This window comes from Heptranchias perlo, chromosome 20 (genome assembly GCF_035084215.1).
Source record: "Heptranchias perlo isolate sHepPer1 chromosome 20, sHepPer1.hap1, whole genome shotgun sequence".
In the NCBI taxonomy this organism is placed as follows: Eukaryota; Metazoa; Chordata; class Chondrichthyes; order Hexanchiformes; family Hexanchidae; genus Heptranchias; species Heptranchias perlo.
In genome coordinates, this window is record NC_090344.1 from 6,625,836 (window position 1) to 6,645,685 (window position 19,850).

General features: G+C 43.7%; 4 non-coding genes across 4 annotated transcripts; 2 read left to right on the forward strand and 2 right to left on the reverse strand.

Annotated features, from left to right (window-relative positions):
• Positions 1–4,784: 4,784 nt before the first annotated feature.
• On the forward strand, positions 4,785–4,866 carry trnas-uga (transfer RNA serine (anticodon UGA)). Its single transcript has one exon. It is a non-coding gene; the product is annotated as a tRNA-Ser (tRNA).
• Positions 4,867–9,070: 4,204 nt separating this feature from the next.
• On the reverse strand, positions 9,071–9,144 carry trnat-agu (transfer RNA threonine (anticodon AGU)). The gene has a single exon. It is a non-coding gene; the product is annotated as a tRNA-Thr (tRNA).
• A 4,275-nt stretch (positions 9,145–13,419) lies between these two features.
• trnap-agg (transfer RNA proline (anticodon AGG)) lies at positions 13,420–13,508 on the forward strand. The gene is given in 2 exon segments: positions 13,420–13,455; positions 13,473–13,508. It is a non-coding gene; the product is annotated as a tRNA-Pro (tRNA).
• Positions 13,509–18,510: 5,002 nt separating this feature from the next.
• On the reverse strand, positions 18,511–18,592 carry trnas-gcu (transfer RNA serine (anticodon GCU)). Its single transcript has one exon. It is a non-coding gene; the product is annotated as a tRNA-Ser (tRNA).
• Between the last annotated feature and the right edge of the window lie 1,258 nt (positions 18,593–19,850).

Sequence of the window (19,850 nt, forward strand, 5' to 3'; positions counted from 1 at the left end):
TTAAAATGTCTAATTGACCGTCAGTACGGCCGGTTAACTCAGTTGCTTAGAGTGTGTTATAACGCCTTAATCACGGATTCGATTCTTATAATTTACTTTATTTATTTTGGCTTTTTATAACTTTTAAAATCGAAGCTTACAAAAAAATATATAAAGACAGATTCGAGGGGACAGTTTTTTGAATAACATCCATTCTCACTTTGCCCCTGGACCGGAGAAACGCGTCTTTCTTTTTATTCAGGTTTTTTTTAGCAACTGACCCTTTGGTGCAATGGCGAGTGTGTTGGACTTCTCCTTGTTTTGTTTGATAAGCCATTCAAAGGCTGTGGATTCGAGTTGCAACGGCGTTGGATTTTAGTTCGGGAGCTGGGAAGTGAAATTTTGCAGCAAAACCGCAACAGGATCACTAATGTCCGTCAAGGATGTGAAACTGTCCCCGACACTTCATCTTACACAAGTGGCTCCAGTCACACCCGAATTCATGATTCTTAAACCACTCTGAGCAGGATTGGCGAAACACTCTCAAGAAGGAGACTCAACATCTGCTCAGACCGAAAGTCAATCTGCTCGACTTCCGGCTCTTCAGACTGCATGTTCCTTCAGATCGGTTTCCAACTGGACACATGCATCCTGCTGCCGTGGCAGCATTGATGCTTCAGGGGTAGAATTCTTGCTTGCAGTCATTCTATTCCTGTAAAACTAGCTCCTGAAGTGCAGGATGGAAAGTATCCTGGCTGAGCGGCCTCTGGCGCTGGTTTAAAGCTCCAGTTAAATCCCACGATTTGAAGATGGATCAAAGTCATAGTTTGTGTCTCTAAAACCGCAGCCTCCCTCCTCTAAACAACTAATACTAAACATCTCATCTGCTCTTGCAACCGCATAGTCCGGAGGAACCACATGTCAATTCAGATAATTAAATGAATTTTGGAACATATCAATTGTTCCTTCAACTCCGGTCGAAATGTTCACAAACAAAAGGTTTGTTTGATCTTGCTGAGATTCGAATTAAAAACCCCGGCATTTCCTGAGCCTGTAACTCAAATAAGGACCGATTGCGCCGCTGGAGCCCGGTCACTCTGATCACCTGTCCCACTCTGCTGGAAAGAAACTGAAGGTGAGATGTCCTTACCTGTGGAAACGTGTCCTGTCCCAGTGATGAAAGTAATATCTGCACTTTCACTTTCAGCTTCTTTCACATCCTCTGCTCCATCGCACGACAATCGGGTTTTCTGTGAACAGGTCAAAATGGATATTTGCAGAAATTCTGTCAGTGGTAAAATTCGAATCGAGAAACGCCCCAGACATTGAAACCAGCGATTAAAACGATCAGATCTCACTTCCACAAAACAAGGCCTGTCTTTAAATGTCTGTTTAATGATCAAATAAATTAATTGAAGCTAATTGACCGTATTTTCCGGGTGATGGGTTGTTCCCCTTACAGCAGAGAAGTTTCAGAGGAGATTTGGTGGAAGTGTTCAAAGTCATGAAGGGTTTCGATAAAGTAAATCAAGAGAAGTTGTTTTAATTGGTGAAATGGTCGGAAACCACAGGACACAAATTTGAGGTGATTGCAAAAGAACCAAACGCGATATGAGGAAAAACTTAATGACGCAGCGAGTAGTTCTGCTCTGGAATGCGCTGCTTGAAAGGATGGTGGAAGCAGATTCAATCGTGACTTAAAAACGGAATTTGAAGGGGGAAAATGCAGAGCACCGGGAAAGGGCCGCAGAATGGGACTAATTGGATTGATCTTACAAAAAGCAGGCACTGGCTCAATGAGCCGAACAGCCTCCTTCTGTGCTGTAACCATTCTATGATTCGATGGACAGGAGCGGTCTGAATGAATGGGCGATCGGTTGTGGGTCGCAGGGATATTTTAACTGGTTGTCCGGTTGTGTTACTGACGGCTCCTTGTTCTCGGATTATGGTTTTCATTTTGGGCGTTTCACTGATTGATATGTGAGAGTTCCCCAGTTCAAATCCCAGAACCCTCCTGTTTCACTATTTCCAGTGAAGATTCACTAATTTCTTTCTCACATCTTTTCAGCGTTGCAGAAAGCAGGATTGATTTAATCCTCGAGCATGTTTGAGGTCCAGAGGCCAGAATGCAGCCGGTTTATCGACGCAAAACACACGGAGAGAGTAAAATATCTCACGCCGGTGTGCAGATTGAAACTGAAGGTGAATTTATCCCAATTCAGGCGATCTCAGAGGTGCAGAATAAAAATGCGCCTTAATTTGTCGGGAATACGAACCCTGTTCCCTCGCGTGGGAAGTGCAAATTCTACCAGTGAAACAGCAAAGTTTTCATGGCATCGGGCTCTCTGTGTCCATTTGGAAACCTGTTTGAAACAACATATAATTTCACAAACCTCCTCTGAGTACCTTGCACATTCTGATTTACAGCCGTGCATTACTTGCACTCGCTGCTTGTGATGGCCGAGTGGTTCAGGCGTTAGATCTAAAACTCGACAGAGTCTTTCGGTGAAACATTGGAATGCTGCTCGCGGCGCTATTGTTTAAAGTTTTGTTCAATGCTCAAATAAATATGAACTGGAGATAACGGGCCTCATTTCCTTCTCTCAGATAGATCCTCCACCGCGGCAGAGCCTTTTAATTGGGAGCCCAATGGTCATGCAAAATTTCAAGGTGCGTGAAGGAAACTTCACAATAATCCACGACTGGAGTATTGTGTCTTGTTCTGGGCACCGCACTTTAAGAAGGATGTGAAGGCCTGAGAGAGGATGCAGAAAAGATTTACTGGAATGGTTCCAGGGATGAGGGACTTCAGTTACGTGGATAGACTGGAGAAGCTGGGGTTGTTCACCTTAGGGCAGGAAGGTTGAGAGGAGATTTGCTAGAAGTGTTCAAAATCATGACGGGTTTAGATAAAGTAAATAAACAGAAACTGCTCCCGTTGGCGGAAGGGTCGAGAACCAGAGGACACAGATTTACGGTGGTTGACAAAAGAACCAAAGGCGATATGAGGAAAAACGTTTTAAATCAGCGAGTAGTTATAATCTGGAATGCATCGCCTGAAAGAGTGGTGGAAGCAGATTTAATCGTGACTTTCGAAAAGGAATTAGATTAATATTTGAAGGAAAATATTTGCGGGTCTACAGGGAAAGAACGGGGGAATGGGACGAACTGGATTGCTCTTAAAGAGAGCCGGGGCAAGCTCAATGGGCCGAATGGCCTCTTTCTGTGCAGTAACGATTCTATGAGTGTATGATTCCATCTTTCTCAAGCTTCATTTCAAATTCTGCTAAATTGATATTCAGGCTTTTTTTTTCTTTACTTTTATCTCTCTATCTCTCCCTGTCTCTGTCACTCTCTGTTTTCCCCTGATGGACTTCTCAAGCTTCCTTGAACGGCCAAAGCTCTTCGAACCTGCGACACCAGCAGAGAACGGTAAAGATCGAAAGACTGAGACGGGAGGAAAAGTAAAGGACCAATCCAGATGATGAATTCTGAGCCAATGTCCACATATCGATGTCGCTTCGTCCTCATAGTGATATCATCAGTACTTTTAGCCCAGTATAAAAACAAAATCTTGTATTTATAAAGCGCTTTTCACGACATCAAGACCTCCCGAAGCGCTTTACAGCCAATGAAGTATTTTTGAAGTGTAGTCAATGTTATACTTGTGGTGGAGTGGATAATCTGCGGATGCCGAGGCAGACAACAATGTAGCTTTGGAGCAATTAATTCTGCAAAGTCTCACTTGATATTACAACTCGCACATTCGAAACGAATGTGGTAAAGAGATGCTAATATTGTTGATATGAAATAGTTAATGTACGTCTTCACATTGCCGTACATCGGAATAGAAAAAGTGATCGGATGGACAGAATGGTGGCCGATCGGCTGTGGGTGGCACAGAATTCTGCATTGGTTGCACCCCTCTGTTATCAGTGGCTCGTTGGTCTTCGGGTATGATATCTCGCTTTGGGGATTTGCTGATTGTTCTGTGAGAGGTCCCGGACGAGCCCTGCGGTGATACCATTTTTAGTTCAAAATCACTAATTGGCTTCTCACGTCTTGTCAGCGGTGTAGTCGGCAGGATTGTCTTAATTCCAGTGCATGGAGGACAGAATGCAGAGATTCTGTCGACGACAACACACATGGAGAAAGGAAAATATCACAAGATGGTGTTCAAATTGAAGCTCAATGTAAATGTATCCCAATGCACTCGACCTCATGAATGGAGAATGAAAAATGCTCCTCGATTGGGTGGTGATCGAACCCGCGCCTCCCGCGCAGAAAGCAAGAATTTTATCACTGAAATCACAAAGTCCGCACAGCAGCCGGCGGTCTGCGCTCAGTTCGAAACCTGTCGAAAAGAACATACAGTCTCAGAGTTCTCCTGTCATAACCTTCTTCATTCTCTTCTGCAGCCGTGTCGGATTTGTCGCTTGCAGCTGCGATGACCCAATGATTAAGGCGTTAGACTTGCAATGTGATTTTCCAACCCAGCTTCGACGCAACACACGTGGAGAATGGAAAATGTCTCGAAATGGTGCGCAGGTTGAAGCTGAGGGCGAATGTCGCACAATTCACGAGATCGTATGAATGGAGAATGAAAATAATCCGAAACGAACCGGAAATCGAACCCCGGTTTCTCACGTGATAAATGAGAATTCTATCACCGAGACAGCAAAGTCAGCACATCAACAAGCTGTAAGTTTCCAGTTGGAAACCTGTCTGAGAGAACAAAGTGTCACAGATCTCGGGTGATAACCCTACGCATTCTGATTTATAGCTGTGCATCATCGATGTTTGCAGCTGCGATGGCCGAGTGGTTAAGGCGTTGGACTTGAAATCCAATGGGGTTTCCCTGCACAGGTTCGAATCCTGTTCGCAGCGCCACTTTTTAAAGTTTGCTCAGTGTTCAAATGAACATGAACTTGAACGAACGGACCTTGTTCGCTCCCTCACAGAGGTGCTCCATCGCCAACGACGCTTTTAACTCGGAGCCCAATGATCTCTTGCAAAATTGCAAGACACGTGAAGGAATCTCTCCCAAGCTCCATTCTAAATTCTGCTCGTTCGCAGAACTTGACATTTATACATTTTTTTTCTGTGTTTTAATCTCTCCCTGTCTCTGTCTCTTGACTTTGCCTGTTTTCTCCTGATGGACTTCTCAGGCATCGTGAACAGCGAAGAATGATGGAACCTGCAACACCAGCAGAGAAGGGTAAAGATGGAAAGACTGAGACGGTAGGAAAAGAAATGGTGCAACCCAGCTGATGAATTCGTAATCAATGTCCACACATTTATGTTTCTTCCCCTCACAATGAAAAAATCAGCAATTTGAGTACAGTACACTTATGGTAGAGTGTATAATATGCGGATGTTGAGACCGACAATCGAACCTTTGCCGTGGTGATGAAAGCGCCGAATCCTAAACACTAAACCCCAAGGAAACGATGAAAATTCTTTGCTGCGAACAAGCAGAGCAACGCGGCCTTTCCTACTTGCCTCTTTGTAATTCAGGTCATTTTCCTGCCAGACAAAATGCTCGCGCAAAATGGCATTTTCTGTTCGAAATAATATCGCGACAGAGGTGATGTTCAGGCAATGACATCACCAAGTGCAAGTAGGCATGTACATGAAATGGAAAGTGAGGGAAAATACTCCCACAAGCTGCTGATGGACATGTTTCCATTTCCAAAATTCACGCACTGAATGCAGCTCCTGGGAAAGCTGCAAGGTCACGCAGGTCCATCATGAATCGTTTGAAGCAACTGGCAGTTTAAAGTGGCATCTCCTGCTGCTTCTGTGGGGAGTGAGAGAGAGGCACTGTCGGTATTTGCGTGCAGTTTGATTTTGCACAGAACTGCACAGAGAAACAGCAAATATACCGGGGCTGTGAGATGTTCTATATTATTGATATTTCACCACAGGAATATCCGCAGTCAGAAGCTGAAAAGAAGGAGAGATAAGAGGCCTGAGAATAAACACAGAGCTGAATGAATCATGAAAGAGCGAAAGAAAAAATAATGTCATCAGTTCCACTTTGTCTCGTGCGCAATCTTGGGAGCTCCGCAATGGCCTGGTGGTGAGAATTCGTTACTCTCACCACCGCGAGGTTCGATTCCCAGTTTGGGAATTAACTTTAAAAAGAGTTATGAACTTATTAAATTAATTACATGAAGCTAATTAAATCCTGTTCGTAGTTGAATCCCTGACTTAATCACCATGAATCAATCGATAACTTTCTATTTCAGACTGAAGGCGATGTTGACGTGGTTACCGAGAGACAGTCAAAACTTTAATAAGATTTTTATGCTTTGAATGTGATGAAATTTTTTCATTTTAAAGACTGCATCTTAAGAGTGGGATTAAAAACGCAGTGGAGTCGTTGTTAAATTTAACATTAACTGGCAATTGTCGCTGTTTGTCACAGGAGCGCCCGAACTGGTTCTCCGATCAAGATGAAAGTAACGGAACGAGGAACATCTGATACAACACGAAAGGCATCGGGCTATGACAAAAATCCCCACCGTTTTGCTTTTCCAAAATAAAGGGTGTGAAATGTATTCTCTGAACATAGGAACAGTCTGGTCTCACTCACTACAGAAATCTCCATGTCACAGCGAACCAGCTCTCCTGCTGTGAATGCGGCCTCCCTTCGGGCCTTTCGGGGGTTTGCCTGTCAAGGAGAATTGTAATTACCGTGAAGCCAATGTTCCATTCCTTTATATGATTCATGTGCCTGATTCCCGACCGCAGGGTAAATGGTAGAATATCAGCCCTGCTCAGCTGGCAATGATCACGGTACATTTTCTTGATTCCAAAACATGCGTTGAAACCCTGGAACTTTGAGGCGATGAATCCTGAGGAAAAATAAAATAAGGGCTCGAACAATCAAACTTTCACGCTAACGGATAACACCGCCGAGAACAGGTGAAGAGGTCACCTGCTAAACCAATAATTCACTGGGCTAAACTTTGAGTTTGCAGCGACCAATATAACAACTGTCTACAGTCAGTGAAAAATGAATGATTAAAGCTTGTAGGAGTGAAAATCCAACCAGCCAGTCTTCACTCTTAAACCAGCAACTATGAAGTTAAACATGCCGGAGAAATACTCGATTTCAGTGCGGCGACACTGGGCCAGAGTAAAGTTCATTCAATATAATTGCCGAGTGGCTGGAGGGTGGATTTGGAACTCCTGACCGATTGCACCACGCATTTTCTAGATCTGCTTGGATCACCAATCCCTTCAGTTCATCACTTAGAGGGACAATTCGATTCTCGGTTTCTTTTCCCTGACGATTGATGAATTTTACAAATTGGAAGCGATCAATATCAAAGCTAAACACGTCACAGACATGCTCACAGATACAAAGCGGCCTCACTCTGCTTCAATGAGATGAAAGTCAAGAGCGATTTCACGGTCGAATGTAATGGCTAACAAAATTCATTCAACGGAAGTTCAGGTCGTTGAGGTGCCTTTAAAGTCCTGATTGTTTCTGTTAAACTTCTTCCCAAAGCGTTTGAGATTCACGTGGGACGATTTGGGGACGTTATTTCTTTTTATGCAAAAGTTTCAACTGCAGTTCAAGATCAAAATTCGTGGGACCACAGCTGTTCACAAATTGTCGGCGCTGGGACCACTGCTGTTCACAATTTATCGGTTCTGGGACCACTGTTGTTCACAATTTATCGGTTCTGGGACCACTGTTGTTTACAATTTATCGGTTCTGGGACCACTGTTGTTCACAATTTGTCGGTTCTGGGACCACTGTTGTTCAAAATTTACATTCATGATTTGGACACGGGAATCGGAAGTACAATTCCAAAATTAGGGATGACACCTAATTGCGAGCTGTAGTTAATACAAAGGAAAAATGAGAAAAATAAGGACGACATGAACAACTTTGCAGAATGGGCGTGTAAATGGCAAATTAATAACAATATTTGTTGTGCACTCCTTTGCCTTTTTGCCCCCCCACAACTCACTCACACTTCTTCAGATTGAATTGTATTTGCCACTTTTCTATCCACCGTTCCGCTCTATCTATATCTTCCTGCAGTCGACAGCTTTCCTCCTCACTATCAACCACAGGACCAATTTTTCTATCATCTGCACATTTCTTAATCATGCCCCCTGCATTTAAGTCTAAATCGATGATCTGTACCACGAAAAGCAGGGACCTATTACGAAGCCGCATGGAACCCCACTCGAAACAGCCTTCCAGTCACAAAAGCACCCGTCGATCACAACCGCTTGCTTCCTGCCACTCAGCCAATTTTGGATTTAACTTGCCAATGTCCCTTGGATGCAATGGGCATTTACATTTTTGACCAATCTGCCCTGTAGAACTTTGTCAAAAGCCTCGCTAAAACCCATGTAGACTTCATCAATCGCGATACCCTCATCGATCCTCCTTGATATCTCCTCAAGTAATTCAATTCAAACGACCTTCCCTTAACAAATCCACGCTGACTGTCCTTGATTAATCCGTGCCTTTCGAAATGACGATTAATACTGTCCCTCAGAATTGTGCTAAATAATTTACCCACCATCGAGTTGAGGCTGACTGGCCTGTATTTACTCGATCTATCCCTTTCTCCCTTTTTAAACAATGGTACAACTTTAGCAATCCTCCAATCCTCCAGCACGACAACTTTTGCCAGGGTGGATTGGAAAATGATGGTCAGAGCCTCCGCTTTTTCCTTCCTTGCTTCTGTTAACATCCTGGGATATATTTCATCCGGGTCTGGAGATTCAGGTGGAGCGATTTGAAGACTTATTTTTCCGATTTGCAAACGTTTGCACCGCAGGTCAAGATCACAAGTCGAGGTCCAAATTTGGACGAGTTCCGACTTTGAACCTCAAATCGTGAATTATGCCCCGACCCCAACGAGCCCAGAAACAAGAACGTGTCCTTAAATTAACGTGTGACAGACACATTCCATGAGAGGTCTGTCTGTGGAATGAAAGGGCGTTTTTGAACAGTCATCTTGCTATCCGTTTCCTCCTGAAACCTGAACAAAGACAAATACCACAGTGTTATTTTGTCGCTTAATTCCACAAATTAGGTAAAATAATAAGCTGCACAAGGCACTGCTGGGAGTTGAACCCAGGATCTCCTGTTTACTAAACAGATGCTTTAACCAATTAAGCCACAGCGCCAATTGATGATACAACAGCCCCACCTCGTCTCACTAATAACTATCAGCGACACTTCACTATTGGGGGTTCAGGCCGTTTTCTCTCTGTCCATTTCGCTTGTCCGTTTCCCTGTGCATTCCGACACTGACTGGATTTCTCGCTGTGTTTATCTTTGTGTATCCATCAGTGCGTTGATACACGGATGATTATGTGTGATTGTATTTGTTACGTTAAATAAATTAGAGCTTCAGACAATTCTCGCTCTGACATTGGAGAACTATTGAGCCGAACTTTACAGCGAAGTGTTGTTTATTGTGGTGCTGAAACTAAAAAATCCCAAGAGAAGCAAAAAGGGAAAAGGAAAAAAACTTGTGAGGGAAAATGAGGACAACTCTCAAGGTTTTTACAAGTATATTATGAGAAAGAAGTGAGGCTTAGTGTAATGTGGGCCGCTTGAAGACAGATGGAGGTGATATTGTAATTGAAAATCAGGAAATGGCAGAGTTGCTAAATTTTTAATTTGCATCGGTCGTCACAGAAATGGATGAGGCTAACATAGCAGAGACACGAGGAAAACTGTTAATAAATCAAGGGGATTCGTATAAGTAAAATAATGGCAATGGAGAAAATAATTAGGCTGAACATACACAAATCTCCAGGACCTGATCGTCACCATTCCAGGTGATTAAAAGGAACAGGTGAGGAAATTTAGTCATGATCGATCAAAACTCTCTTGATTGAGGAATTGTTATTTAACGAAGCGCATCTGATTGGAAGCTTCTGTTTGAGAAAGATCTCGAAGTGATAATTGAGAGACCGAAAATGAAGCTGTTTGGCAGGAGCGCTGATGCCGTCCGTTGTTCGCTGCTCTCGTATTGTACAATTGTTAAGCGTGCGTTACTTATTTATAGCAGTATGGGCTCCAGAAATGACCAGGTTGTGAGTTCGAGCGTCTTCTAAAACAACCAAACCTTTTACACCGAACATTTTGATCGGAGTTCAAGGTACAAATGGTATCTTCCATAACGCATCTTGTTAACAACCAGTCGTTTTTACAATACGCTCTTGTGGGACAAACGTATGGAGGTCAACAATCGACTTCTTAGTTTTCCCATGTGGGCATTTGCGTTCCTCTGGCCTACCGTCTTGTAATAGCAGGTGCCAGTTTACTTGTTCACAGCGGGAGAGGGGGCTTTTAGCGGCAGCTCATATGGCAAAGGGGCCGGTACAAGATCTTTAAATCTAAAGAACCAAACACACAATTCTTCTTTTCTTTAAGCCGATATTCATCGGTTGGAAGTTTCGTGTGGGGAAAATTTGGAAGAGAAATATGCTGCCTGGTTTCACTGTGTCACGGGTGAAATTATTCAGCTTACAGATGTTAATACGCTGAAAGGTCGAGAGGCCTTTTCCAACTCCCGTGTGGGACAAGTTCAGCTTTTGAGCCGCTGGGTAAAGTGTTATTTTAATTGCTGCTAACGAATGACAAGACATTTGGCACAAACAAGAAGAATTGTAAACTCACGAGTTCACTGTTCATGTTTCTTACATCTTGTTCAACAGAAACAAGGATTCTCCTCAACACGTTGCTGAGAATTTTATCAAACGGACCTCACCCTCGTTCGACGGCTGCAGGGATAATTCAGAGATCTCCCATGAATATGTACGATGGGAGCTTATGTAGTATCGAGAATGGGTAGCTCAGTCGGTAGAGTATCAGACTTTTAAAGTGGGCAGTGAGCTGAAGGTCCAGCGTTTAACTCCCTGTCCAGGCTCCAAATTTCGGAACAGCTGGCAAGCTGTGACTTTGTAGGGGGACCTGAGATGTGTTGTCAAAGTTTCGATAGTATCTTGTTTCCCAGGGATGGGCAGTAATGCGCCGTCTGAGGCGGTTCCCGATCAGGAATTCAACTTTACTGTATTAGTTCACTGTATTAATTTCGCAAAACTCATTCAACTCTGTAAAAAAGACGAATACTTGTTCAAATCGCCATTGATCAACCAGTAACTTTCTGTTTCCGGCTGAAAGAAATGCTGACTTTATTTATGCGTTAATTCACCAGGCCGAATTTAGGGAGTTCAGAGGAGAAGTGAAAAAGGAAATGAGAGGCAAAGAGAAATATGACTATAGACTGACAGCCAACATAAAAGGGAATCCAAAAGACTTCGACAGGCATGCAAACAGTAAACGGGTAGTCAGAGGAGGGGTGAGGCCGATTCGGCACGAAAAAGGAGGTCTACTCATGGAGGCAGAGGGGATGGCCTGGGTACCAAATGAGTACTTTGCATCTATCTTTACCAAGAAGCTGCTGCCAGAGTCTCAGCAAAGGAAGTTATCGTTGAGATGCTAGATGGTCTAAAAATTGATAACGAAGAGGCACTTGAACGGCTGGCTGTACTTGAAGTAGATAAGCCACCCGGTCCGGATGGGATGCATGCTCGGTTGCTGAGGGAAGTAAGGGTGGAAATTGCGGAGACACTGGCCATAATCTACCAACATCCTTAGATATGTGGGTGGTGCCAGAGGACTGGAAAATTGCAAAGGTTACACCCTTGTCCAAAAAAGTGTGTACGGCTAAACCCAGCAATTATAGGCCAGTCAGTTTAACCTCAGTGGTGGGGAAACGTTTAGAAACGATAACCGGCGAAAGAATTAACAGCCACTTGGACGAGGGTGGATTGATTAGGGAAAGGCAGCACGGATTTGTTAAAGGCAAATCGTGGTTAACTGACCTGTTAGAGTTTTTTGATGAGGTAACAGAGAGGATAGATGAGGGCAATTTAGTTGATGTGGTGTATATGGACTTTCAAAAGGTGTTTGCTAAAGTGCCGCATGGTGGGCTTCTAATCAAGATTGCGGCCCATGGAATAAACGGGGCAGAAACAACATAAATGCAGAATTGACGAACAGCAGGAAACAGATTACTGGTGAACTGTTGTTTTTCGAACTGGCGAGAGGTGTACAGTGGCGTTCCCCAGGGATCGGTGCTGGGACCACTGCTTTTCTTGATATATATTGATGAATTGGACATGAGTGCACAGAGCACAATTTCAAAATTTGCAGATGAAACAAAACTTGGAAGGGTAGTAAACACTGATAAGGATAGTGATAGACTTCAAAGGATATAGACAGGCTGGTGGCATGGGCGGAGACGGGGCAGATGAAATTTAACGCAAAAAAATGCGAAGTGATACATTTCGGTCGGAAAAACGAGGAGAGGCAAAATAAACTCCAGGGCACAAATGTAAAAGCGGTAGAGGAACAAAGAGGGGTTTATGTGTACAAATCGTTGAATGTGGCAGGGCAGGTTGAGAAAGCGGTTAAAAAGCATACGGGATCTTGGGCTTGAGAAATAGATGTATAGAGTACAAAAGTATAAAAGTATAGAAGTCATGATGAAACTTTATAACACACTGGTTCGAACACAACTGAAATTTTGTGTGGGGTTCTGGACACCGCACTTCAGGAAAGATGTGAAGGCCTTCGAGGGGGTGCAGAAAAAAAATACTATCATAATTCCAGGGATAAGGGACTTTACTCACGTGGATAGACCGGAGAATCTGAGGTTGTTCTCCTTGGAACAGAGACGGTTTTGTCGAGATTTGATAGAGGTATTCAAAATCATGAAGGATCCAGGCATGGAAGATGGAGAGAAACTGTTCCCATTGGTGGAAGGGTCAAGAACCAGAGGACAGAGATTTAAAGTGATTGTCAAAATAACCAAAGGTGACATGAGGAAAAACTTTTTTACACAGCGAGAGGTTCGGATCTCGAATGCACTACCCGAGGGTGTGATGGAGGCAGATTCAATCATGGCCTTCAAAGGGGAACTGGATAAGTACTTGAAAGGAAAAAAAAATGCAGGGCTTCGGGGAAAGGCGGGGGAGTGGTTCCAGCTGGATTGCTCTTGCAGAGAGCTAGCACGGACTCGATGGGCCGAATGGCCTCTTTCCGTGCTGTAAGCTTTCTATGATTCAATTCTATGTGTACGTTGCAATGCAAAGGGAACAGAGCGTGCCCGAAATCGACACGATTCTGAGCATCCTCACAAGCAATGTAGTTTAAGAGCAACTAATTCTGAAAAGTCTTACTTGATAACTCAAGTCGTGCACTCGAAAGCAATTTGGTAAAGAGAGACTAATATTGGTGAATGGAAATAGTTGGTGCACAACTTGATATTGCTGTCCACCCGAACAGAAAACGAGATTGAATGGATCGAAGTGGTCTGAAAGGATGGTCGATCAGCTGTGAGACGCAACCAACTTTTACACTGGCTGCACAGCTAAAGTAACAGCGGCTCGTTGGTCTAGGGGTATGATTCTCGCTTAGGGAGTTTCATTGAGTGATATGCGAGAGGTCCCGGGTTCAAATCCCGGACGAGCCCGCATGTTTTAGTGAAAAGTCACCAATTGTCTTCTCACATCTTTTCAGTTTTGCTGTTGGTGGAACTGAATTATATCCAGAGAATGTTTGAGCTCCAGTGGACTGAATGCCGAAGTTTCGTCGACGCAACACACGTGAAGCAAATAAAATGTCTCAAGAAGATGAGGAGATTGAAACTGAATTTGGATTTTTCCCAATTCAGGCGGATATTAGATGACGGGATAGAAAGCCACATGTCCAAGTTTGCCGATGACACCAAGATGGGCAGCATTGTAAGCAGTGCAGATGAAAGCATAAAATTACAGAGAGGCATTAATATAATAAATGAATGTGCAAAATTGTGGCAAATCGATATGAATTTCGTCAAGTGTGAGGTCATCCACTTTGGACCTAAAAGGATAAATCAGAGTACTTTCGAAATGGTGAAAAGCTCGAAACAGTGGAGGTCCAAAAAGACTTTGGTGTCCATGAACATACATCATTAAAATGTCAAGGACAGGTACAAAAAATAATCAAAAAGGTTAATGGAATGTTGGTCTTTCTATCGAGAGGACTAGAATACAAGGGGATAGGCATTATGATACAGTTATACAAAGCTCTGGTTGGACCACACCTGGAGTATTGCCTTCGGTTCTGGGCAACGCACCTTAGGAAGGATATATTGGCTATGAAGGGAGTGCAGCGTCTATTTACTAGAATGTTGCCTGGACTCCACAGTTTAAATTACGCGGAGAGATTACATAAACTCGGGTTTGCCTCGAATTCAGTCGATTAAGTGCTGATTTGATCGAACATTTCAAAATATTAAGGGGAACTGATGGGGTAAATAGACAAAAAAAAGATTTCCGCCCGTTAGCGTGTCTTGGACTCGGGGAAGCAGCCTGAACATTGGGGTCAGGACTTTCAGGAGTGAAGTTGGGAAACACCTCTGCAAGCAAAGGGAGGGAGAAGTTTGGAACTCTCGTCCGCAAACGGCAGTTGATGCGAGCTCAATTGTTAATTTTAAAACTGAAATTGATAGATTTTTGTTAACCAAAGGCATTAAGGGACATGGGGCTAAGGCGATAATATGCAGTTAGGTTACATATCAACCAGGATCTCACTGAATTGCGCATAAGGCTCGAGGGGCGAAATGGTATACTTTTGCTCTTCAGCTCCTCATTGTTACAGAATGATCCTGCATTGTATCGGGAATCGAACCAAGGTCTCCAGCGTAACAAGTAAGAATTCGACCCCAAGCACCATCAATGCGCGCGTTTGTAACAGCAGCATGTGTCCATTTGGAATCCGATCTGAATGAACATGCCGTTTACAGCTGCGGTGGCCGAGTGTTTGAAGCGTTGGACTCAAAATTCAATTGAGGTTTTCCTGCCCAGGTTTGAAATCTGCTCGCAGAGCTACTGTTTAAAGATCACTTCAGTGCTGAAATAGATTAATTGGAGTTAATTGACCGCATTTATCTCTCTCCCAGAATGAGAGATTCTCCAGCGAGGCCGGTGCTTTTAACTTGTGTCCAATCTTCTCTTGCAAGATTTCAAGACCCAAGAAGGAATCTCTCCCAATCTGTAACATAAATTCTGCTAGTTTGCAAAACCTGACATTTATACTCTTTATTTTCTTTGCCTGCATCTCTCTATCTCTCCATGTCTCCGTCTCTTGTCTCTCTGTATTGTCCACAATGGACTTCTCAGGATTCCTTGAACGGCGATGGCTGATCTAACCGGCAACAATAGCAGAGAAGGGTAAAGAATAAAAAGACTGAGGAAGTAGGAAAAGGAAAGGTGCAACCCAGATGATAAATTCGTAGCTAATGTTTCCACATTCGTGGCTCTTCGTTCTCATGGTGAATGAAAGCAGCAATTTGAGTAAAGTGTACTTATGGTGGAGTGTAAACTATGACGATGCCGAGACAGACGACAATGTCGTTTCAGAGTAATTCATTCTGTAAAGTGTTACTTGATAATACAAGTCGTACATTCAAAACAAATTTGATAAAGAGAGAGTAATATTGTTGATCTGAAATAATTAGTTTAGAACCTGATATTGCTCTACATCGTATATCGTACAAGAAAGCGAGTTTGGATGGCCATGGTATTCTGAAAGAATGGCGGATCGGCTGCGTAGCAGCGAAATTTTACAGTGGCTGCACGGCTCTGTTACCAGTTGGACTTTGGATCTGATTCTCGCTCAGGGAGTTTCACTGGTTCAAATCCCAGTATGAGCCCCCTTGCGTCCCCATTTTTCGTCAAAAACCACCAATTGGCTTCTCACATCTTTGAAGCAAGTGCAGGAGGCAGGTTTGACTTATCTCCAGCCGAGCATGTTTGAACACCAGAGGACAGAATGCAGAGGGTATGTCCACGAAAGACACGTAGACGAAATGAAGATCATCTTTCAAGAAGTTGTACAGATTGAAGCCGGCTCATGAATTTATCCCAATTCAGGCGATCTCATGGGTACAGATACAAAAGGTAAAGGAAGCTGCATTGGCCTGGAACCAAACCCCTGGTTTCGCCGTCGGCAGGCGAGGGTTCGACCCTGAACCACCAATCCACACACGGCTGCAGGCTGCACGTGTAGCGTTGGATCCAAGTCTGGAACATGCAGTCTGGCAGAGTTCCTGTGATAAGCCTGCGCAGTCTCCAACCGCGTGCTATCTGTGGGTGACCAAACGAGTGGGTCAAGCATGGTCTTGAAATTCACTGAGATTCGAAATCACTTCAAACCGCCACTGTAAAATGGTCAAATAAATAAGAGCTGTCGTTACCAGGCAGTGTTTACTTTTTTCAGAAATAATGTAAGAATCCAGCCCTATGTACACGTCTAAGATTTCACGGCATGCGACGAATTTCCTTTAAGCTGCCACCTAAATTCTGCTCAATGACAGAATTGGAGATTTATACTATTTTTCTTTGCATGTATCTATCTATCTCTGTCTGCGTTTCTTCACTTTCGCTGTTGATCCCTAATGGACTTATCAGGCTGCCTTCAACAGCCAGGTCTGGAAACCCGGGATGGGAAAAGGCTGTCGGTTCTTCGTCCAATTGTTGGATTTCGACGGGTTGAGTTTTGCTATTTTCCGTCTCCGTTTTCGGAAAATATAAACCGAGATGGGATTTCCTCTGCTCGGGTCCCGTCACCTGCGGATAATGGGAATGAACCCGATCTATCATCCGGTCCTAATATCTGTATTCTCATTGTTTAACAATAAAATTACGGGGTTACAGTTATTTTCAGGATACATTTTAGAAATTCAGACTTATTCGAAAACTAGAAGCACGTGGGATTAAAGGGCCGGTGGTAACGTGGGCAAGTAATAGGCTGGGGGTTAGGAGGCAGAGAGTAGTGGTGAACGGATGTTTTTCTGACTGGGGAGAAATATGCAGTGGAATCCCCCAGGGGTCGGTATTAGGACTATTGCTTTTCTTGTTATATATAAATGTCTTGGATGTGGGAATAGGGAATACAATTTCGAAGTTTGCGGATGATACAGAACTTGGCAACGTAGTAAATAGTGAGCATGATGATAGCAGACTTCAGGAGGACATGGAGAGACTGGTGAAATGGGAGGTCACGTGACAGATTTAACGCCGATCAGTGTGAAGTGATGCACTTTTGGAAGAAGAACATGGAGAGGCAGTATAATCTAAATGGAACAATTTATGGGGGGTTCCAAGAGCAGAGGAACCTGGGGGGTTCATATTCAGAAAACAGGGCAAGTTGATACGGCGGTTAAGAAAGCATATGGGATACTTCGCTTTGCAAATAGGGGCATTGAATACAAAAAATGGAAATCATACTAATCCTTACAAATCAGTGTTCAGGTCTCATCTGGAGTATATTGTACAGATCTGGGCACCAAACTTTAGGATGAAAAGGGATTGAAGAGGATTCAGAGCAGGTTGACCTGGATGATACCAGGGATGAGGGACTTCAGTTATTTGGAAAGATTGGAGAAGCTGGGATTGTTCTCCTTGCAGCAGAGATGGTTAACGGGAGACCTAATAGAGGTATTCAAAATAATGAGAGGTTTTGAAAGAGCAAGTAGGGAGAAACTGTTTCCTCTGGCATGTGGGTTGGTAACCAGAGATCATAGATTTAAAATAATTGGGAAAAGAACTAGAGGGGAATTGAGGAGAATTTTTTTCACACAGAGGGTTGTTAAGATCAGGAACGCACTTCCTGAAAGGGTGGTGGAAGCCGATTCCATGGGATCATTCAAAAGGCAATTGGACATAATTGAAGAGGACTAATTTGCAGTGTTATGGGGAAAAATCTGGGGTGTGGGTCTAATTTGGACAGGTCTTCGAAAAAGCCGACACTGGCACGACGGCCGAATGGCCTCCTTCTGTGCTGTAAGATTCTATGATTCTATGGTTACCTTCTGAATCATTACAATTGAAGCTATTCAGTGTTGAGCAACCAAGAAAATTATAACCGTGATATTCTGCTTCTCCATTCCCTTATGAATATCGCAGATTATACTGTCCAGGCGGGGGTGGGTCTGAATGGGGGATAGAGTGCGGAGCTTGGAATGGAAGCCCAGCAGAATGAACTTGGTCTCATCAGTTTTTGTTATTTTTCCGACCAGTTGCCCGAAGCAGGCGGTGAACCTTTTTTCTCGAGAGAGGATCGTCATTTCAGTTCAGAAGGAAAAAGGTATCAAGAAAATCGCGTAAAACGCACACAGAATGATCCGGGACTTACAGCACATCCCTTTTAAACAGACACAGACACGGAATGATCCGGACATAAATCATAATTATGGGACATAAGTTTCTCTTACGTTGACCATAAGATTTACTCATTTTACAATGACACCAATGTGCACTCTGATATTTCACGATCTCACAATCTCACAATCTCAACACCTTCCTGGAAGGAACTGTTGCTGATTTCAGCAAACAATGCAAAACCCTCCGTCTGCCGTTTCGAGAAGGATGGGACTTTCACCAGACCTTCTGGGTGGACTGAATGGGAGAAACAAAACTTAAACGCAATAACGACGAAGATGGGATTCGAACCCACGCGTGCAGAGCACAATGGATTAGCAGTCCATCGCCTTAACCTCTCGGCCACCTCGTCGCATGCGGAAACACGCGAAACCCCCTTTATTCAAAATTAAAATTCTGGCTATGTTGCCAATCTGAAATAAAAACTGTCAATGTGTATATCCTCAGCAGGTCAGGCAGAATCTTTCGACATGGAAACAGAGTTAACGTTTCAGGTCCATGACCATCACATGAGTATTCCAACTCACTCAACTTGCGCCTTGTAAATGGTTCAACGGCTTTAGGGAGTTAGAAGTTGAGTCACTTGGCGCAGAATATCCAGCCTCTGACCTGCTCTTGTCGCCACAATATTCATGTAGCTGGTCCAGTTATGTTTCTGGTTAATGATGACCACCAGTATGTTGATAGTGGGGGATTCGGCGATGTTACTAACGAATCCCCACAGAAGAGATTTACTGTAATGATTCCAGGGATGAGGGGTATAAGTTTCATGAATAGATTGGAGAAGCTGGGGTTGTTCTGCTTGGAACAGAGACGGTTACGAGGAGATTTGATAGAGGTATTCAAAATCATGAAGGATCTAGACAGAGGAGATAGAGAGAAACTGTTCCAATTGGCGGAAGGTTCAAGGACCAGAGAACATAGATTTAAGGTGTTTGGCAAAAGAACCAAAGGTGACATGAGGAAAAACTTTTCGACACAGCGAGTGTTTCGGGTCTGGAATACACCGCCCGAGGGGGTGGTGGAGGCAGATTCAATCATGGTGTTCAATAAAGAACTGGATAAGTATTTGAAACGAAAGAGAATACAGGTCTACAGGGATAGGGTGGGGGAGTGGGTCTGTCTGGATTGCACTTGCAGATAGCCGGCACGGACTCGATGTGCCGAATGGCCTCTTTTCGTGCTGTGACCTTTCTATGATTCTATTCTATTTGTGGGAGGCGATGCGAAGCGACCGGAGCGTGACGTAAATCGACCTGCTCATGTCCATTCCCTGATAATAAATCCTTGTGTGATGCAAAGAAGAAATTCATAATTATGGTGCATATCTTTTATATTATACTGACGATAAGAGGTACTCGGTTCACCAGGGCGCCATTGTGCACATTGATTGATGCTTCACCTCGATCACCACTTGAAGTCCCAACACCTCCGTCCAAGAAACAGTTGGGTCGCAATCCAGACTTTGCTGAATTTTGCAAACAGGTTTAAACCAGCAATGCGGAAAAGCACTTCTTATCAAAGAAGGGTTTTTGGTGAGGCGGCGAAAATGGAAGGGTGCACATATTCTGGCAGCAGTGAGATTCGAACCCTCATAATTCAGAGATGGA